Here is a 23,909-nt window from a genome sequence, read left to right as displayed (position 1 = left end):
TCCTTAGTTTCACTCTCAGATATGAGGATCTATTCTTGGCTTTTATTGTTGACAATGTACCTGCAGCTGCATAAGACATATTATTTGAAGAATTAGTTTAAAATTTCATAACCATGCAGATGATATTTAACTTTACTTCATCTTTCCTTAGTAAGGTATGCCAACTCTTGTATCTTTTGAAGGAAGCTTGGATACCATACTAAAACGGATAAAGACAGGTTATCACACAGTCACATTCAGTACACAGTTATGACTATCCATGCAAACTTAGTTTCCAGTGCATTTTGTGGGGAAAGGGACTCCAAGTTAATATTATAACTGTGCAGTTTGCACATAATTTTCAAAGACCATCTGTCAGTAATAGTTCTTGAAAATCAGTGAGGGAAGTTGTTATGTCTTTTTAATAATCATATGACACACATTTCTCTCAGTTATACACTTTACAGCATCACAGGACATTACTGTAGCTATCCACACATTGGTCTCATTATGATAAGACTGCTGCAATGTTTTCTGTTACCCATTATGTATCTATTTTTGTTTGTTTACTTGTTTTAACCTGGTAAATCAATTGATCCACACAGACCTTTATAGTCATGACTTGTGCCAGAATAAGCCTAACTGAAACTATCAGCACAACAAAGTGCACACTTTGAAAAGAGTGTTAGAAGTAAAGTAATACCTACCTACCACTAGAATTGTATCAGGGATAACTATTTTCCATTTTTCTGGGAAATACTAGTAAATCCCAAAATTCAACTGTGTACATATTGGAAAACATGGGATATTGAGGGAATTTACCACTGTAGGCCAGATGACTAATTCATAATATCCATTATTTCTCCTGATATGTACTGCTTATAATACTATCAGATTCTCTTATTAAGTGTTCTGTACCTAGAATATGGTTTTAATTTTGCATATATACATAGGTACACTAGAAAATTGTTAAGAAATCTTTGTAGTGACTGGAAAATATGTTTAACAACAGAAGCCTGATTTTTCTCTCCTGAGAATCAGTACATATTATTATAAGCCATGACCACTGAGTTATCATAAGCAATAACTTTACTCGTTTGTTAATAGGTTCAAAACATCCAAATTAATGTTTCAAATGGCTCTACCTGGAATAAATTAGTACTAAGTGATGTAGTGGGTGGCATACAAACTCTGAAATGGAACAGATGGCCATTTAACCAGGAGATAGGTCCTATTAGTATGTCTCTGATTTAAAGACAAAATGCAACACATGTCTAAGAAGGTGCCCATGTCTGTATGTCATGGAATTAATAATCTGTGAGAAGTAGAAGCTTTGGCTTTCAAAAAGAAAATAGTTGTACACCCAACTTACAAGATACCTCATCAACCCAAACATTAACATCAACCAAAATAAGCCATCTGGGGGCCTGGTGCGAAAATTCAGGAATCTGCAAACCCTTGAAAAATGCTCCATGGTTGTTAGGAGAGTAGTCAAGAAAGCACAAATAGTGAAGAACTTGTTTCAGTTAGAATATATTTAAATGCGTTACTCCAACCTGCTGTAATCTGGCTGAGGTCAGGAGGTATCTTAAAGCAAACTTCACCATCAGCAACAGTACTCCAGAGCCTACAAATGGGTTCAACTTTTGAACCAGAGAGAATTACATAAACCAGAAAAGGACAACCGATACCCCTAGCCAAGTCCCTCTGATGAATGCCAAGTCAGGGGATTTAAGCAAGATCATAATAATGCCTGGTTTATTTTTGATCAGCCTGAGCATATCATAATCAAGTGGAAGGCAACTGTTAGCCTTGCTTAAAGGGGGTAGACAATAGCATCCACTGCTTGAGGATCTTCTTCGAGGCATGCAGAACCCCTTTCTAGATGACATCTAACTGTGGGGAGAGGGGAAGCTACTCTAATCATCATAAGCTTGCCTGAGTCTGAGCCAGGTCATGCAAGCAGAGAGAAGATCTGCTCCAGCTAACTCTGTAACTTTTTACAAGTCCTAGTATCATGTAAATCAAGGAGACTGAGGGCGCAACACTGCCATCCCAAAAACAGAGGTGAATTCTATAAACTGAGGATAACAAAAGTGAAAAAATACAACTTGACCAAAGTAAAAGTCTGAGATAAAAGAAACATTAATCCAAAAGTGAAATAACTGTGAAAAAATTAACTTGTCTAAACTGAAGCATAAGGCAATTAAAAAATAAAAATAAACTAAACATTCAAAAAACATTTAAAAAGAGAAAAATGTAAAAAAATATTACAGACATATAATTTTGTTCCTATTAGTAAATCAACATTTATGAACTAAAACAAGGCAAAATAGTATGAAGATCTCATTAAAGTTCTAGCTACTGAGTACCAATAGTCCACAACAAAACGAAAAACTGCAGCAGACCACCACTAAGATAAACTGTTTAATGACTCGATAAAATAATAAAACAATAAATGCACAGACTAAATAACCACACAGAGATAAGCACTTTTGGGCTTCTGCCTTTCATCAGATAAATTTGTATATTTGGTACTTCTAAATTTAAACTTAGTGATAGACAATCACAATTCAGTATTGCACCCGCCAATTTTTGAGGCCGGGTTTCATTGGTATAATCTCATTCAGTCCTGGATATCTGTGAGCTAAACGCTCTATTATCCATTTGGTTTCTTCAGTCTCAGTGATGTTCTTTATATCACCCCCTAGTGTTCACTTTAATGTTCCATATTGCCCTAAAAGTAAAATAATGCCCTTCATTGCTGGAAATATGTCTGTTTGTTTGTTTGTGTCTTTCGGCTTTTCCCGGTTAGGGGTAATATGTCTGTATAAAGCATTGTACATTGTTAATAAACTCTTTTAGTGTTTCTTCAAAGCCAAGATCTAACTCTGTACTTACAGGCCCCAAGGTCCGCCGTTCCGCAACCACATGTACATCTAAATTTAACAGTGGACTCACTGTCGTAACCAAGTTCTTCCTGGCCCTTTCAGCCCAAGTAAACGTAGGAAAATTAACTGCACCTTCCTTCTCCTTATTCATGGGATGAATGTCCTCCATAGTGTGTGAGATCTTAAAATACATAAAAAGCCCAAAGCAAAATAGTATGAAGATCTCACTAAAGGTCTAGCTGCTGAGCACCAATATTCCACAACAAAATGAAAAACTGCAGCAGTCCACCACTAAGAAAAACTATTTCATGACTCGGTAAAATAATAAAACAATAAAAGCACAGATTAAATAACCACACAGAGATAAGCACTTTCAAGCTTCTGCCCTTCATCAGATAAATTTGAACATTTGGTATGTCTAAATTTAAACTTAGTGAGAGCCAGTCACAATTCAGTATTGCACCCGCCGATTTTTGAGGGTGGGTTTCATTGGTATAACCTCATTGAGTCCTGGATATCTTAGCTATTATCCATTTGGTTTCTTCAGTCTCAGTGATGTTCTTTATATCATTCCCCCTAGTGTTCACTTTAATGTTCCATATTTCCCTAAAAGTAAAATAATGCCCTTCATTGCTGGAAATATGTCTGTATAAAGCATTGTACTCATTTCTTGTCCTTATAGCTGATAAATGCTGTAAAAGTCTGACCTTAAACATATAGTTTGTTTTGCTTACATAATAGCATGGACACCCCCTGACAACTAGCTAGGTAAACTATATTTAGTCCTACAGTTAGCCTTGGCACCAAAATGATAAATCCTGCCTGTGATCGGATGTGTAAACTTTGTTTCCTTATTGATGTATCTGCAAGCTTTACATGAACCACAAAATGTAGTCCCTTCTTTATGTATTAACTGTCGGTGGTGCTCCCTTCCTTCATGGCGCAAAATATCCTTTACATTTTTTTTTCTTCTAAACCCAAAATTCAGTCAATCTCCCACTATTCCTCTCAATTTATCATCTGTCATCAAAATCCCCCAATTGTGTCCAATGATGTCACATATCCCATGTATATTACGGTCACCACTAAAATATCTTCCACTTGATGAAGCTGTAGCCTATTTTAATACCACATTCTTAACCATCCTGAACCACCATGCCCCATTACGCTCTATTAGATGCAAAGCTAAACCAGCACCCTGGCTCTCTAATACTACTAGGCAAAAAATCCGTCTGAGAAACAAATCCTGGATAAAATGGCGTTCTACTAAAAACCCATCGAATTACCTAACATTTAGACAACTAAGAAATCATACTAAAAAGCCATTGTGCTAGATAAAAAGAACTTCTACCTCCAAATACAGCAAACCTATCAAAAGAAACCTCAAAAGTTTTGGAACAGCATTAACAAACTTCTTCACCCAGGACAATCTATCACCCCTAACCCTCTAGGCTCCAACCCCGATAATCCCATTCACACTGCCAACTCCTTTAATTCTTTCTTTATCAATGCCATCCAATCTCTTGCTAGCCATCTATCGCCAGACACCTCAAATCTGCCAAACTCATCTTTAAATCCTCCTCCATCTTTTCAATTACAACCAGTGTCTTCTTCTAGTATATGCTCTCTTCTACTAAAACTAAAACCTACCACCCCTTCAGCTGACCAACTCCCAGCAGAATACCTTCAAATAGGAGCTAAATCCATTGCCTACCCTATATCCATTCTTATCAACAGAACCATAAGTGAAGGAAATATCCCATCCATCTGGAAAATGTCTTACATTATTCCACTACACAAAGGTGGGAACTCTAATGATTTCTCTAACTTTTGTCCTATAGCTTTGCTATCTCCTCTGGCAAAAATTATGGAAAAGTGTATCCAGAAGCAACTTCTTAACCACCTTCTCCAAAATAACATACTTGCCAACTGTCAACATGGTTTCAGACCTTGCCATAGTACCACCACTGCCCTGCTATCATTTACAGATTGTATTAACAAGAATCGTAACAAAGGCATTCTATCCTCTGCAGTATTCATTGATTTATCCAAAGCTTTTAACATGGTTAATCACCAACTGCTTTTACATATAATGATATCTCTATCACTTGACCCCTTAACGATTAACTGGTTCAAATCTTACCTTGAAAACAGAAAACAAGCGGTACTCTGGCACAATAATCTTTCTAATCTCCTACCTATCTCTCTTGTTGTCCCTCAAGGCTCCATATTAGGTCCACTTCTATTTTCCATCTATATTAATGACCTTCAGTCAGCAATTCCATATACTATCTGCATTCAGTATGCAGATGACTCCACTATTATCTGCTCAGCCACTTCTCAAACTGAACTGCAGACCCTTACCCAGAATGCATTTAATACTGTTGAACAATGGTTTACAAACCGCTGCCTCCTCCTAAACCCAAAGAAAACTAAACTGCTACTCTTCTCACCAACCCGTAAGTCCACCCCCGCACATTTTCCACTTACATCTAACAATGGTACTGTTATCTCTCCAGACCTAACTACCAAACTCCTAAGAATAACTATACATAATAATCTCAACTATGACATGCATATTAACAATACAATAAAAACAGTCAACAAGAAACGTGGATCTCTCTATAGAATCAAACCCTTTCTTACACCAGCAGCCAGGACTGCTATAGCCAGAACTCATCTCATCTCTACTCTACTCTATGCTTCACCCATTTATACAAATCTTTTTAAAACCAACATTAACAAACTGACAGTATCCTATAACAATATTGCCAGATTTGCTACTGCCTCTACTTTCAGAACTCATCACTGTCTTAATCTTAAACAACTTGATTGGTTAGAGTTTCTACACCATCTACACTTTTCACAGCTTACTATTGCCCACAAAACCCTGTATCAATCCATCAATACTCCTATACTCTCAAACCTACTTACCCCCTACCATAATCCTAAAAACATACGCTCTTCTAACAAACTACTGTTTAACATTTGCAGATCCAACAATTTAGCAGGTGACTCCCTTTTCTCTAATACCATTGATAAGCTATGGAATCTACTACCCACTGAACTCACAACTCTCTGCTCTCATATACGTTTTAAAAGGAAACTTAAGCTTCATCTCAAGTCACACTGGTTATGTTCCTGTACTATCCCTGACTAACTGTTGATACTTGTCACTAATAACTACCTGCATCATCCTAAGCCTTCCCTATAAAATCTGCTTATCATGAAACTTTTGAGTGAATTCTTTATATATACTTGCATATTACATCCTCTCATGAATATTCCCTTATTGTTTACTGCTCCAGTCCTGCTCAGTGGTAGTATGGCAGTTAATATTTCATATCTTTAAAAATATAAAAAAAAAAAAAAAAAAAAAACTTTTCTTATTTATACATCTGTTCTACTCAATACTATTTTCTATTTTGTTTTTGGTATTTTTGGTATACAACTTTATTGGTACTTCTTCCTTGATTGAATTTTGCATGTGTTCTTCTGTAAACTTTTTCAAGATTGTACTTTATATATGTTTTTTATTGTTTATTGTTTTTTGTTTGATATTCTTGGAGCTTTTCTCCTCGGGCCTCTACTGAAAATGGACATGTATCCAGCTAGACTAGCCCGGTCAACAAATGTAAAATAAAAATAAAAATAAAAATAAATAAATATTACTGCTATACGTGAACATTAATCTGACCTTGTTCTCTCTGGCCTTTGCTCGTTGCTTAATAGGCAGGTTGTTGTTGCTATTCTGTTTCATCCATGGACACATTGTATCTTTTCTATAGTCCAACCTTGACTTTGTAACATTCTTTATCTCTTCTCTGTTGTACCCCCTATTCAAAAAGATCCTTTCTAAATTCCGTATTTCAAACTCAAAATCATCATCCTCTGTACAAATTCTAAATACCCTCCCCATTTGACCCATGATAATATTTTTAAATGTAAAGCTCGGTTGTATGCTATCATACGTTAGTATACAGTTCTTCCAGCAGTCCTTCCTAAATAAAGTTGTCTTTAGCGCTTCTACATCCTGTATTATTCTAACAGCTAGGAAATCTATCATGGTTATGGAATAATGTACTGAAAATTTAAGGAATGCAGTGGTCGATTCCAAATAGAGTACAAACTCTAACAACTCTTTTTTAGTATCCCGTGGTTGTTAGACTACGGGATATAAGAACCAGTTTACAAGCATTGTCTCTTTAAAGAAAGTACAAGGTTTAATAATATAATTGAATAATTGTTTTTAATATATAGTATAAATTGGTTGATAACGCTTTTGTTTGTTGTCTGAAGAGGGGGAGGCACTGACCTCGCTGAAAGCGCTAATAAAATCAGAGTTTTTTTCTTTTGCTTCAATTAATTTCAGTTTGTTGCCCACTGGTTTGATATAAAGAACATCACTGAGACTGAAGAAACCAAATGGATAATAGAGCTTTTAGCTCACAGATATCCAGTGAGATTATACCAGTGAAACCCACCCTCAAAAATCGGCGGGTGCAATACTGAATTGTGATTTGCTGTCAGTAAGTTTAAATTTAGACGTACCAAATATACAAATTTATCTGATGAAGGGCAGAAGCCCGGATGTGCTTATCTCTGTGTGGTTATTTAGTCTCTGCTTTGTTTTGCTATTTTATCGAGTCATTAAACAGTTTATCTTAGTGGTGGTCTGCTGCAGTTTTTCGTTTTGTTATGAACGAAAACAAGGGGAATGTAAGAACATATTTGTACTTTTTTTCAAATAACAATACTATATAATTTGCACTCTCTCCTTCCATCTCTGCAATGAAGCAAGCCTACAGGGATGGCTTTATGATGTATTGTACATGCATACACCCATAAACGCTGCAATGTATTATTAGCTGAATTCAGGTTTACTACAGAAATCATAGCTACTGAAAAAAGCATTGCAAAGAGCATATTTTATAATTTGAATAGAAACAACTTAGATATATTTTGTTTCTCTTTTGTTTCTCTGTGAGGACAACAATTGGGTGAGTGAGGGTTTTTTTATGCTTTTGGTAATTGTGCATACCTATTTTGTGTGTGTGTGTGTTTGTATAAATATCTCAACTGTAGAATATATTGGGCTCAATTCCAAAAAAAACTTGCTCTCATTTTAAGTGACCACTTACAGTGGGAGCAGATTTTTTGGAATCCCAGTGTAAGGCACACTGAGAGCAACTCTTTTGGAATCAGGCCCAATGTGTCTAACTCTCAGCTGTAGTGCATAAACACACACACATAAAATCACATACAGTGTGGAACAATTAGCTGATTAATTATTGCTTGATAGTATCCCTGTCACCTGTGTGTTGCCCCTAAAACCTGTGAGGTAATGCTCATGTGTATTAGGAAATGAATGTAAAAAAAACGACATGGAACATAGTGGGATGCCGACTCAAAATCTTTAGCAGTGTGTTGAGTAACACTTAAGTGATACTCTAAATGATAACTATAAGTTGAATTCCAAAATGCTGTAAATAATAACTAAAAGTAATGTTTTGAAGGCATTTAAAGGTTCACTCCCTGATTTTGTGTGTGTGTGTGTGTGTGTGTGTGTGTGTGTGTGTGTGTGTGTGTGTGTGTGTGTGTGTGTGTGTGTGTGTGTGTGCGTGCTCATCCTCTGTCAGTACACTTACTTATTTTTCTTAACATTGGTATCACCAGAATACAATTGCTATAAAATAAGGAAATGTTATTACAATAAATGTCATATCATGTTACTGTCCAGTGTTAAATTTACAGTAGTAGTTTAAGATATGAATTAACATCTGTCTGCCAGTACATGTTCCTGGTATGAATTACTTTCCATAGTGCATCTGTATGTACTTCACCACAGCAGTACTTTAATCAGTAGCATATCATGTATGCAAAACAGTCAGATAACATTAATATAGTACACTAAGCACCTGGACTTCATTCCAAAATCTGGAGAAAGACAATTTTGTAAAGCACTTTTGGACACAGGAAAGGGCCTTAAAAAGTTTTGATAAGCACCTTTCATTACTGTTGCACTCTGGTTTTGTGCTAGAGCAGAAAAAGCTGCCAGCAAAGAAGAGCAATGGAAGCATAAAGCAGCTTAAAAGCTGTAATATGCTTCATATTGCTACACTTCTTCCCTGTTGGAGTTTTTGTGGCACACACAAGCTGTGGTCATACCACTAATCTAGCCACCTTATTCTTCAGCTTCTCCTGTTATACACTACCACTGGCATATTTGTGCTAGCTGGATGCAGTGCCGCTGATTCCAGCTTTGATTTCCTTATTCAAACTTCCCTTCCCCTCAACCAGACTTACAAATTATTGAAGCTATTAACCTTTTCTACTATTTTTCCCTTCTAAAACTGACCTTTCCATGGCCCCATCTTCTTGAGTTGGTGGTATCTCAGGTGGATGTAAAACATCCTATGGTACCTATCAAAACGAGTAGGGGAACTTCTTCAATGACCTTGCCAAATTTCCCCTGGTGGTATAAATACCACTTCATGCCTCCCCTAAAAAGAGGCATCTAACCTAGTGGGACTAACCAGGTCAAAAAGGATAAATAAAATAAAAGTGGTCTTATTCAGAAATAACCCAAAGATAAAACAAACCTCTCTACCAACATTTTTAAACCTTACAAGCCCTTTTGAAAAAGTCTTCATATTGTAATCTAAGTTTTAACTTTTGTTTTCTATTTACAAGATGTCTTCATGTGCTATTTTTGCTGTTTTCTAAGCCACATGCTAAGCTGTAGCTGCCTATTGTTACTGAGTTACAAACAGGTAATTTGTGATGACCTCACATACCTGTCCACCAGACTCCTAGGAAAGGTAGCACCATTTAGATGTATTATACAGTGGTCATTGCCAAACCAAATATGAAGGACATGGCATCTACCCACTCCAGTGAAAACACTGAATTGATTGGCACCATGAATGCCAAATGACTAGTAAATGTGGATGAACACTGAGTGGCTAATGGATAGCTTGTATTTTTTGAGGAGTGCTGTGACCCCTAACCATGTTGAGGGTGCTCCTGATACAAGCATCAGAATGTGCTAAATTGACATTTCATAGCAGGGTCACATGTGAATGCACGTGCATGCTTTCTGTACTAATAGTTGTGTCATATGGTATTTCAGAAGTATTTTATTACTATAAATAAGTCTGTGGTTAAAGTTTTTTTTTTACAACAGTTGAAAAAGACTGTTGTCAGCCCCATAAATATAAACTAGGAGACTCTGAACTGCCCAACATGTATATGGAAAAGAAAGAAAAGCACCATGATTACAAATCATCCACTTATTGCTGGTAATAATGCTGATATTATTTTAGAAGTGTGACCTGGGAAAAAAGCATCCTCAGAAGGGCAAACCACACCAAGCAGATGTACTTTACATAAAGCTGTATAAGGTATAATATATGCAAGCTAATATAAAGGCACCATATAAAAATAAAGCCCTCTTCCTAAACCTGTATATACAAGTCTAACTGAAATGGTAGAATGGATACTTAGTAGACATTGTTTTGGGTATATGCACAAATGAATGAATCGCATGTAGTTTAATTTAATTTTATATAGTGTAGGTAAGAAGGAAGGGGCAGGAAAAGCAATGTTTGAATGAAAACATTGTGGGTGTGACAATGTGTAAGACTGCATTATAGCAATTTGTGATTATGTAAGTGTTTGTGGCTTAGGAATAGTTAAGGGGATAGAGTGTTCCACATGTTGTGTGTTGTCTGTATTCTGTGTCCTTTGTCTTGCATAGTTGTAGTTTTAGAGAAAGGGTTTTTAGTAATGTACTGTGTAGGGTTCTAGAGTTAAGTGTTAGTACCCATGAGTAAAATGATGAACCCTAGACAGTCTACAATATATTTTGGCTTCTCTTATTTGTGGTCACCACAGAGGATCACTGGTCTGCAGATTGATTGGCAGTGATGTTTTTATGGTGTCAAGTTGCCAGCCCAGTGCCCAACCTTCACAGAAGGTGCACACATACACACAAGCACCTACCTGCATGTCTTTAAAACTCACTTGACCACAGGGAGGACATGCAGACTCCACACAGAAGGTGTTCCAGCCAAGAATCAGACCAGAGAACTTCTTGTTGTGAGGTGACAATGCACCACAGCAGCCGATGGTGGACCCTATACAGTGCATAACTAAAAATCTTTTCCCTAATAGTATCACTATCAAGACAACACTTGACGTTGGTTTTGTAGTTGGGACTTATGGATACAGGGCATTTTTAGTAAAAAGGAAGTATTCATTGTTTTGTGGTTCAGTCTTATGAGTCTTTCAGTGTTTTTGTGAGTCTCCCTTTTTTCTACCATGAGTGATTTGTTGTTATAAGTTTTCAGTATTTCATGATTTATATATACGAGGCAGCAGGGGAGAATGTAGGTATTCTCATAACTTCCTGCTGATTTAAATTGCATTTATTATATGCTAAAAAGTAATCCTAGTATGTAACATAAAAAAAAATTGCATGCACTGAGTCATGTGTGGTGTCCAAACATATACTGTGGTACTTACATAGCAGTTCCTCCTACTGCTTTCTTACATTTTTCACAAGGATAGCCATGCATGTTAATTGAAGTATCATTTCTTTTTTTTTTTTTTTGCTCTTTCCTCTTTTACTTGTGTTTTTCTGGCACTCATACAGCTCCAGTTTGAAATGAAGACAGTTCTATATTATGCCACATTGTTTTGTAGACTTATCACGAATGAACTCAGTACAAAAATTACTTAATACATGTAATTGTGCTAATTCACATGAACGGATTCTGTACTCATGGCATTCTTGGAAGCCCAGGATACAAGATGCTTCTCTAAGAAGGAATTAAATGCTCCACCTGCTTTCTATTAACAATATAGTAATTTGCATGGGCTATGCTTCGTTAGCAGTTCTATTTATTATTTGTAGTTGTGTAAAAATATTTGACTGGAGGAGTGACTTGCCTGCTAAGAAAGAATGTTTGGTATTTATGTTATGTAATAAGGCAGACAGCTTGGGAAACCACATGGTGGACAGCTGAGATCCTTAGAAATGCGATATACTTACCTCATAGACCAGACTTGGTGATACAGCCTATTAATTTACAGTACACATATTCGAAAACAGGTGGCTGTAAGGGCATTCATACAGACAAAGCCATCATGTTTACAACAGTGATATGAGCAGGGAGTTCAGTTTCAGTTCATAGTACATCATGTAAACACCTTATGATATTCTGTTGAAGTAAGCAAATGGTCAAAGTGATGTTTTTCCAGACTGTTCCATTAGAGAGACATATGTAATGCTGTTATATTCCATCATATTTTACAATACATTTGCTACTCCATTTCTTAATTGCAGCACATACAGGAAGACTTTATGTGAAGCTAAAACTTATTCTCATGCAAGCAGCAGCACCACTCAGTATGAATGGTTTTAATTTTAATTATAGCATTCCCATGCTGTGATTCATGCATGAGAGTAGAGTAAGTTGTGTCACAAGCATTATTTACTTTAAATTATGCCATGAATACAGTTATCTATCAGCTCATTTTATCTAATTAGTGAAGCAAATCCTTTTACTCCCCTTAACAGGAGCAAAATGCCTCTCGTTCCAGAATTAATGCTTGGCATGATCAATGCTTCAGTTTCAAAACTCTCCACCTCTTAGCAGAACAATTATGGGCAAAGACAAAAATAATAGGTTGGGTGGACAAAGACCCCAAAATAGGGACAACTTTTAAATATTGTTCTTATAAACTTGGAAGATTGATAAAATGACAGGTTTTGTGCATTTTGCAAAGGATGTGAAGTCTGAAATGCAAATGTCTGCCATTATTAAATGACTTCAATCCTCAGTGATTTGCCAGAAAACCATACATTTTATGAGGAATACACCAAAAACATACAGCAGAAAGCTGAACATTCTGCATAAATTTGGACAGTTGAGAGGTATGTTCAGTGTACTAGGTGAACTTTGTTTCTTCTTGCTCTGAACTGCTTTTTTCCACCATTCAGGACTTTTCTTGAAAGGGAATGTGCCAAAGGGTCCCTTCTTGTCCTTTCTCATTGTGAGTGGGGCAGCAATACTGCTCCCAAGGACTCCACCCCTACATGATTCTTGACTTGTGGTATTAGGCTTATGTGGGACCCATTCACATAAGACTTAAATAATCTTAAACCATCAGTAAGATCATTGAGAGAATCATAATGGAGCTTATCCAAAATAACAAAGGGAGCTTATTTCTGTTTTCATAATCTTTAAATGCAATATTATATGGCTTGGCAGAAAGGAAGTAAATTATGATTGCAAAATATATGAGCCATCGTTAAAGATCTAAGTACAATAGCAGAGAGCTATTTAAGCTTTTACGAGTATGTATCTGCCAGAACCAGAAAAGTATATTATTTTGCTCCTCTAGTTCTAAAGGGCGGGTCCAGTCACTCTAAAGAGAACACTGTATTACTCTTTACCTCACTGATCTGTATCACAATTTTAGATAATGGTACATAATTTTCTAGTCTTTAAACAAGCCGCAAAAACATACAATGATTCTTTATTATAAGGGCCAAGGGGTTGGAAAATTTGAAGTACTCAGAAAGGCTTCAAGAACTGTTAGTATTTTTTGTGTCCTGGTCTATGAAGCAGTGTCTGATTCATTTCTGTCTGAAAGTCACTGAATGGAATGCACTGCTTGGGAAGGTAATACTAGTTTGTGGAACTTAATGGCAAAAGTTAAATATAACAAACTGACATAATGTGATAGCTGCACTCTACAGCAACTTCAACAATAATATAATAAGTTAACTATTACAATCAGAGGTTACCACTGACTTACTTCTTTCAAAAAATCATGATATATATATAAATAGATAGAAAGATCGAGATATGAGATGTATGAGATACCAACAGAGAGTTATGACAATCAAATTGTTGAGGGGCAGTGGGTAATAACTTACAAATTAATCCATGTACATTTCCAAGTCATAGGCCCAAGCCCCTAAAATCCATCTCATGTCTGATATTGTACATATTATGCCTGCAGGACTTGTTTTAAATGTTGTCTATTTCAGTATGCAGACTGTCTCACTAGACCTGCAGATCAGATTCCAGATCACAGAAAGGTCTTTTGTTGTCTCACGTGTCTAACTTCTAAATCATTAACAAGTATACTATTAACACCTGTAATGTCATAAAGCATGTTTTGTGCTGATGTGAACTGGAGTACACTCAAGATTTACTCTTTAAAGATAGCTGCAAATAAATCGACTTACCATAATAAATATAATGAAGTCAAGAAAGAATCTAATATTTTCACCTGGGAAGCAATCTATGCTGCACACTGGTATTTCGATACCTCTGTTAGCATCCTTCAAAGACGAATGTACCATCTTTAATCTTAGCACTGTTAGAGATTCCACAGACAAATCCTAGGACCAGTGTACTTACCAAAATAAAGGTGTGTGTTAGTCCCCACATGTCACGCAACTACATCCTTCCTGTCTAATGTGCATTGTCTTAAACTATGAGGGCAGACACTAACAACCTAAAAGAATATAGAGGAGCTGCACGCAGGATAAGAAAAATTTCAGTCTGCATTATAAGTCCTATAAAGGTGTGTGTTAGCCCCTGGGTATAAAGCATCCATACCTTTCTTTCCTAATGGGCATTGTCCCCAACTGTGAGGTCAGTCACTAAGCAAGCTAAAAGAACAAAGGATACCTGTACAGAGGATAAGCAAGAGTTTAGCCTGCATTTTCAGCTCTGTAAGTTACTGTTCTAAATAACTGCTATAAATAATCTTAAGTCCTCTCAAATCATTTAATTGGTATTTGACCTATTGCTGTACTGACCACTTTAGGTGGGAAGTTGTCAGTACCAACCCCATAACTCTAGTCCCAGCTTAATAGTGCCTTTATCAAATATAATCTGCCTGCTAATTATCCTCCCATTAATAGTGCATCAGTCCCCTCCAACACACACACACACACACACGCACGCACGCACACACACACACACACTCACACACACACACACACACACACACACACACACACACACACACACACACACACACACACACACATGCACAGAATTTCTCTAGGTTCCCTAGGCATGCATCTGCAGCACACATTTTCATTGGTTCATAGAAATAATCTACCCCAATTAATGCTGAACTTAATCTAGACATTTTAGACAATATTGTCAATAAAAGTAATTGTGCTTTTTTTCAAAATATAATCTACCTGTTAGTTACCGTGCCATTAGAGAAGTGCATCATTTCTCCTCACACTATCTCTGTAGTTTCCCATTGTTATGCAGCTGTGACAGACATTTGTCCTTAATTCATGGAAAGAGCAATATAAACAACACTAATAAAAGTTAAATTGCATAAAATGATTTTCTGCAGTCAGGAAGTCTTCTCAAATTATGTTTGGGCCAAACTGCAATGCTGCCAGATGCAGCCTGCTCTGTTTGCTCCCCTACCTTACCCCCAGTTTCAACCCATTCAACCTCCTCTACTTTTATTTCTCACCTTATCTCTACCATCACAAAATGCTACCAGTCCCCAACTTCTTTCCGCCAAAACCTAACCAATAACAACCTCTTACATCTCATTATTATAACTGACAATACCAGTGCTCTACACTTCACCATCTAAATATGCTTGCCCATAAAACACCCCATACCCGACACTCACCACACTCCAGCGTGATTCAGTGTCTCACACTGACTTCCCTCATACTTCTATTATTATCTTATCAAACACAACACCCTAACTATTGTACTTTGAGACACACCTGCACTGGCCCAGTAATCAAGGAGCCTCAATCCTCACCACTGGCAACAGTGGGGGATGTACACACTGGGAGGATGACAAGTACAAACTCAGTAAAGTGCAATTTCCCTTAAGAGCACACAGAGCTCACAGTCAGTCTGGGGCTGGTTTCTCCCTCTTTCTCTGGATCACCAGTAAGACTCCCCACTGGCACAGCTATAGGGCTAAGATCTCATCTGAGTGGCCAGATGAAGATCTCCAGTACCCTCTCTGTCCAACCAGTGTTTTATGTCCCTCCCCAAGTAGCTGACACACAAACTCTTTGAGATTTGATTTATATACAAACACACACACACACACACACACACACACACACACACACACACACACACACACACACACACACACACACACACTCTAAGGAAAGGCTGGCACAGGTTTACTAGCTATGTCCCCTTCTGTCCAGACTATAAGGTAGTTCTGACTGCCACCAGCTAACTCTTATCAGCTACTTGAAGACCCTTAACAAAGGGTGTCCAATCCTACTGTGTAATGTTACTATTAATCTAAATGGTAGTCTGACCAAGAGCAAGGCTATTTAGGAGTGGCCTGTACAGTTTCAGCAAAAAGATATGCAAGTACTTTAGGAGCTTAAATATCTCTAAACAGACCAGCCACAATTAAAAGGTTTAAATATATTTAATATTAAAAAGCAAGACAATACTAAGTAAGCAATCAGTTACATCAGACATCAAAATCACAGGAAATATTTAAAACAAAATTGAAGGCAGTCTCAAATAAAGAAAACATCTAAGCTACATGTTACCATATTCCTATCTGAATCTAAAAGAGTTACTGCGTCCTCAAAATTTACTTACAGCAAGGCAAGTGCAGAAGTGGTGATGAGTGGATGTTCTTGTTAGGTCAAAGACAAAATACAAAATGCACAGTCTCTCACTGAGAGAGTTCTTAAATTAATATCAAATATTACTGATGGGTTAGCTTCAATGACATCACTTTTTGTCACCTGACTTCAGTTCGCAAGCTAAACCCCCTTTGTCAGAGACTTACAGAATTTTAACATCTTTCTGTAAAAAATACATATCTCTCAAATATTTGCAGATTATGGAAGCCATAAAACAATAAAACACTTCTACATCTTAAACTTAGTAATTACTTCTCTTTCAAGACAATACAAAACCCTTCTAGCTCTAGATGTTGTGTCTGCTACTGCACTGAAACAGAGAGAACATCTATTTTATTACATGGTCATGAAACAATTTAATATCAACTATTTTCTCTGAATTGTTTTTAAGTTAACCTCTTGTGTTCCACTTTCCATTAAACATATACATCTAAACAGTCACAATAGTTTAGGTATATTCCTGTTCTATTCCAATAGGGCATGCTATAGTTACATTTTAGCTCAGTACTTTACACACACTTTTGTATAAATCATATCAATATTCACAAATTACATAGAATTATTTATAAAACTCCAGATAGCTGGGCTGGCAGTAATTTCCTGTGTCACACTTCTCCCCCCACCCAAATACTCAATCTATTTTTTCAAGTGACCCTTGAGAAATGTTGCTTGAAAGGGTTGGGCCTATCTGGGCATACCTTACTCCATTCCCAGTCTTGAGATTCCAGCTGCTTTGGTTTTGTTGACCCCAGTACAGTGCTGTACTGTCCCATCACATGCCTGCAACACTATGATTCACCATAATAATTTGGGATTTGGATGGCTGGCTCCCTGTAGCCATAGATCCCCCTCAGACTCCTCCTGCCTTCTACTGCAAATAGCACCAGGGCCTCCCTATCATGATAAGGTTTCATCGTGTTATCATGGTACACTTTGTGCCCCTGCCTCCTGCCTAGGAGTTCTACCATGTAGTTAAATTCACTGACCTTCCTTACCACCTTGAAGGGCCCCTCCCAAGCTGCCTGCAGCTTGTTGTGTCTGAAAAAAATGAGAACCATTACCAGCTGCCCTACAGCATACTCTCTAGCTCAAGCATTCCTGTCATATCAGACCTTTTTCTGCTCTTAGGCTTCTGCCAGGTTCTCCTGGGTCAAGCCCATGAGCTCCCTGAGCCTTGTCCTGATGTTTAGGATATATGGCACTACAGAGTCCTTGTGGGATTCATACTCACCCTCCCACTCATCTCAAATCAAATCTAGAGGTCCTCTCACCCTATGACCATACAGCAACTCAAATGGTGAAAAACCTCTGGATTCGTAGGGCACCTCTCTGTAAGTAAACAACAGATGGGGCAAATATCTGTCCCACTCCCTCTTAAACTGGTCTGGAAATGTCCATAGCATGGTCTTCAGTGTAGAGTTTAATCTCTCTGTAAGACCATTAGTTTGGGGATGGTAGTGGGTAGTTTTTGGGTGCTTCACTCCACAGTGCCTCCACAGACAAGCTAGCAGGTCTGATGTGAAATTGGCACCTCTGTTAGTCAGTATTTCTTTTGGGAAACCTACCCTGCTGAAAATTTCTAACAAAGCATTTGCCACCTTTTCTGCTTCAATGGAGGACAGAGCCACCACCTCAAGTTATCTGGTAGCATAATCTATTACTACTAGGACATACTTTTTCCCTGTGGAACTTGGGGTACTCAGAGGCCCCACAATATCCATAGCTACCCCCTGAAATGGCTTCTCAATCACAGGCAAAGGCACTGAAAGAGCTTTCACCTTCTCTCTTGCCTTACCTAGCTTTTGGCACTGCTGACAGGTCCTGGAGTACCCTGCTACATCTCTGAAAATCCCAGGGCAATAAAAGCTAAGCATGATATGTCTCTTAGTATATGTTGTGCCCATATGACCTTCAAAGGGAATATCATGGGCTATGGCTAGAAGTGCCAGACATTAAGCTCTGGGCACTACCATTTGCTGCATTCTCTCACCCTCTAGCCCTCCCTCAGGGGGTCCACTCTCTATACAGTAATCCTTTATCCCTATATACAGATTCCCCTTTTCCTTGATAATTAGGTGCCTCACTAGCTACCTCCCTCCTTCACGCCTTTGACTGTAGGGTTTGAGAGCAGAGCCTGTCTCAATTCTTGCTTTATAACCCTTCCCAGCGTCCCTTCCACAGGAAGTCTGGTATTCTCTGACAGCAGTGCCTCACTGTCAGTCTGGGTACTACTACTCACCTCTGCCTTTGCAGTCACTTGGTCCAAGGGAACTTCAGTACCCACAAGCAACTGTGGCTCACCTTCAGAATAACTGCTACAGGGTAGCTCTCTCTCTCTGCTGAAGCAACCACCTCACCAGTCCTGACTGCAAGTGAATCTCTGGGTCTTCCCCAAGCTACCAGACCCACATGCTTGTCTCTGAGCCTGACTGCGTGCAACTGCATGCACACAAGGTACTGCATTATCAAAATCATTTCCTATCTGGACATCTACAGAGATATCCTCAAACACACCTACTTGCTTGCTTCCTTTTCCACCCTTCTAGCCAAGGTGAACCCTAACAAAAGGTATTTGGAATGGGGTCCCAACTAAAGCTCTGACTGGAGTAGACTGCCCAAAGTAGTGCTCCTCTTTAACCATTGCAGGCTTCACAATGGTTAAGTCAGAAGTAGTATCTCTCTTAGCAATGGCCTCTTTCCCATTTACTAAGATAAGATATAACCTCTCGTGGTAGTTTGGTACCCTTGTTGTCTCGAGACAACTTAATCCTGACATTTTGTCATTCCCACTTACTGGCTCTCCCACCTTTTGTTCCCCACCTTGCCTCTGTGGACATCTACATACTACATGGCCCCACTGGATGCATTTAAAACATTTAATCCTTGGTCCTGGATGTATACTTGGACTAGTTGCTTCCCCTGCTACTGGCAGACTCTGTTGGGGCAATCTGGCCTGTCCACCATGGGTTCCCTCACCAAAAGATCTGCCAGCCCTACAAAAGTGGTGACCTGACATCCACTTACCCACCTATGAAAATAAGTACTTAGTTTGGGAATATATTCACACACACTTTCATCTGCCTTGCATCTATACTCGCAAAACTTTTTCCTATAAGCTTCAGGTGTTAACTTAAAACATTCTAAAATACAGCTTTTACAGTATTATAATTTAAGCATTCAGTATCAGACAATTTAGAAATAGGCAGTTACATCTTTACCATGAAGTATGGGGGTCAGGAACTGTACCTACAGTCCTTGGTCAACATTATACTGTTTACATACCCTTTCAAGCATATGAATGAAACTGTCAAAATTATCCCCCCTCTGTAAATTGTGGAAGAAATGTACTGACATTTGTTGCTGAGTTGGCCTAGAGGGCTAATGCACTATGTTGTAGTTGACATGGTTCTATGAACATTTGAGTTTGCTTCTGGAGTTCGGTTACTTTGGTTACTCCCTTCCCCATTACCTCCATGACCCTGGTGAACAGTCAGCATCTCCTTTTCATGTTGCCTCTACCTCTCATTCTCTTCAGCTTCCAGAAGTCTCAGTCTCTCTGCTACTTCTAATTCCATTTATTTCTCCTGCCGCAGTCTCTCTGCTGATTCTATTTCCAAATGTTTGGCTTCCAGTTCAAGTCTCTTTAACTCCAGATGGATTTTTAAGTCCTCTGTGGAAAGGTTGAACTGTCCATTTTCTGAGAGTTGTACATCTCCAAGGCCAACCTGGTTGTCCTCCTGATTACTGGTCTCTGATGCAGCTGTGCTCAAGGCTACAATCATTACTGCCTTAGTCAGGTTGTCATGCACCAGTCCTTTAGCCTGGCACATCTCAGACAACTGGCTCCTTGTTAGCTTGCCATACTCTTCTGCTGACATGCTTGCCTGCTCTCCCTAACTAAGCTAACAAAAAAAACAAACAATTGTGATATGAAACTCTGAATGTTCACTGTGTGGCTGATTGAGAGTATAAACAACTTCCTTAGTGACCACTATTTACAGGCTACAGGAATTCAATATCCACACCACTACAAATCAATTAATATGTGAAGCCCCTGTACTGGTCCAGTAATCAGGGAGCCTCAATCCTCACAACTGGCAACAGTGGGGACATACACACTGGGAGTGTGACAAGTACACACTCAGTAAAGTACTATTTCCCTTAAGAACACACAGAGATCACAGTCAGTCTGGGGCTGGTTTCTCCCTCTTTCTCCAGATCCCCAATAAGACTCTACACTGGCACAGCTATAGGGTTGAGATTTCAGCTGAGTGGCCAGACCAAGATCTCCAGTACCCTCTCTGTCCAAACAGTGCTTTGTGTCCCTGCCCAAGTAGCTGACACACAAACTCTTTGAGATTTGATTTATATACAAACACACACACACAAACACACACACACACACACACACACACACACACACACACACACACACACACACACACACACACACACACTCCCTGGAAAGGCTGGAACAGGTTTACTATCTATGCCCCCAGACTAAAAGGTAGTTCTGATTGCCACCAGCCTTCTCTTACCAGCTACTTTAAGACCCTTAATAAAGGGTGTCCAATCCTACTGTGTAATGCTACTATTAATCCAAATAGTAGTCAGACCAAGAGCAAGACTATTTAGGAGTGGCCTGTACAGTGTCACCAAACAGATTTGCAAGTACCTTAAGAGCTATGTCTGCTGTGGCAATCCAGCAGTGTCCTGCCATTCTTCTTTCTTTTTTGGATTTTGCTGTTTGCTGTTTGGTGGGACTTTGTCATAGCACAGAACTTTTGGTTTTGGACCTTAAGAGCTTAAATATCTCTAAACAGACCATCCACAATTAAAAGGTTTAAATATATTCAATAATAAATAATAAAAGAACAAGACAATACTTAGTAAGTAATCAGTTACATCAGAGTTTAAAATCACAGGAAATATTTAAAACAACATTGCAGGACATTCTCAAATAAAGAACACATCTAAGCTACAGTTTACTATATTCCTATCTGAATCTAAAAGAGTTACTATGCCCTAAAAACTTACTTACAGCAAGGCAAGTGCAGAAGTCGTGATGAGTGGATGTTATTGTTAGGTCAAAGACAAAATACAAAATGTACAATCTGTCTCTGAGAGAGTTCTTAAATTAATATCAAATATTATTGCTGGGTTAGCTTGGATGACATTACTTTTGTCACCTGACTTCAGTTCCCAAGCTAAACTCCATTTGTCAGAGACTTACAGAACTTTAGCATCTCTCTGTGAAAAATACATCTCTCTCAGATGTTTGCAGATCCTGGAAGTCATAAAACAATAAAACACTTCTACATCTTAAACATAGTAATTACTTCTCTTTCAAGACAATACAAAAAAAATTTCTAGCTCTAGGCATTGTGCCTGTTACTGCATTGAAACTGAGAGATGACATCTCTTTTATTACGTAATCATGAAACAATTTAATTTCAACTATTTTCTCTGAATTCTTTTTAAGTTAACCTCCTGTGTTCCAGTTTCCATTAAACATATACATCTAAACAGTCACAATAGTTCAGGTATATTCCTATTCTATTCCAATAGGGCATGCAGTGGTTACATTTTAGCTCAGTACTTTATACACACTTCTGTATAAATCATATCAATATTCACAAATGACATAGAATTATTTACAAAATTCCAGATAGCTCGTCTGGCAATAATTCCCTGTGTCACATACCTATTACCAAAAGACACATGATTACATGTGCGTCTATCCAATTCAGTATATTTTCCCACTTATATAAAATACACTGCACAAACCTCCTTAAACCTAAAATACTCTATACCTCGGAAAATGGTTCAAAGATACTATCACCAGCTGTTCCATAAAAACTAAAGCAAGAGAGCTGCACAAGTGAACTTCTGAATATACTGCTGGCAGGTGACATTCACCCCAACCCTGGACAATCTCAGGTACCAAGTTACTTCACAAATAAGAAATAAATCTTTCCTGAAAATCTAAATTCCTCTCCTGACAAAATATGAAATAGCAACAAAAAACTCAGTCTTTTCCATTTGAACCTTGGAAGCATTGTAAAGGAAATTCCAGAACTACACACATGGATAAAATATCACTCTCCTAACATATTGGCAATAACAGAAGCTTGATGAAAACCTAATATCAATAACACATAAATGCCCCCCCCCCCAAGCTTTAACATCCTTACAGCTGATAAATTAAACAAAAAAGCAGGAGGAATAGCAATAATGTACTCCAGTAACATAAACCTGTCACCTTTCCCATCTCCCAAACCCTCCTTCCACAATGCTAAACTCCTTCTAAGTAACCTAAATCTAAACATGCATACAACAATATGCACGAAAACCCTTTATATCCTACCTGGAGACAATATCAGCACACTGGAGGACATCCTATCCTGGCTATCCCACAATGTACACACAGAGGCAATCATACTAGGAGATGTGAACATCAACTGGTCAAGTTGCACCTCTAAGATAACCAGTTCTACAATAACCTCATACAATTTCTCCAAACGTATCACTGAGCCTACTGGAATCAACCTGAAAAGTAGTAAAACTGAAACCCTGGAAAGGTTATTAAAAGGCTCCTTAACAATATAAGCTCCCACAGCAACTTGGCAAGCACAATTAGTGACCATCAGCATATATATGCCACAAGAAAATGCCATACATCTCCCAGGGAAAATGCATATAAATCCTTTCACAACATGAAAAACTTTGACCCAGAACTATTGAACACCTTACTACCATCTCACAGCTGGAACATCCTAAAAATTGTGCCACTACGAATGTTGTTGTCTACTTTAATAAGATATTTAAGGGACTACTTAACAGCACAGCCCCCTTAGGTTTAAAATATAGCAAAACAACCATGTTCTTTGTCTCACTGCTACGACCAGGAAATTAACGAGGAATACAGCTAAAGCCTGGAATGCATGGTTCAATAATACCAGAGAAAACAATTTTCAACAATATTAATACATATGAAACAAAGCCAAATGCCAGATCAAACCTGACAAGAAAACTTTATTACTTCAGTTTTCTGAATAGACACTACAAAAATTCTAGACAATTCTGGGCCACTGTATCTAAAATAATATACCCTGGCTCAAATGGGCACCTAATCTCTAACCCCATAACCTCACCGGAAGAAATAGCTAACGTTTTTGATATTAATTATCTCTAGCATCTCTAAACTACTGCACAACCAAACACCAAACAAATCAACCTCATTTGATAATCTGACCACATCCCACCCAGTCTCACCTCACAGTTTCTTTAATACTCACTCTTTCTCCTTTCAACCAGCATCCACCATAATAATAAAGAAATACCTC

At 38.1% G+C, this 23,909-nt stretch overlaps 1 protein-coding gene across 2 annotated transcripts in view; it reads right to left on the bottom strand.

Moving 5' to 3' along the window:
• ARSG (arylsulfatase G) overlaps nt 1-23,909 on the bottom strand; it is a 1,771,349-nt gene that overhangs the window by 1,628,240 nt on the left and 119,200 nt on the right. The window lies entirely within an intron of this gene.

Source organism: Protopterus annectens, chromosome 10.part0 (genome assembly GCF_019279795.1).
Source record: "Protopterus annectens isolate FY-2018-M chromosome 10.part0, PAN1.0, whole genome shotgun sequence".
Taxonomy (NCBI): domain Eukaryota; kingdom Metazoa; phylum Chordata; order Ceratodontiformes; family Protopteridae; genus Protopterus; species Protopterus annectens.
Note: the sequence above shows the minus strand (reverse complement) of the source record. Positions and strands in the feature narration are given on the sequence as shown.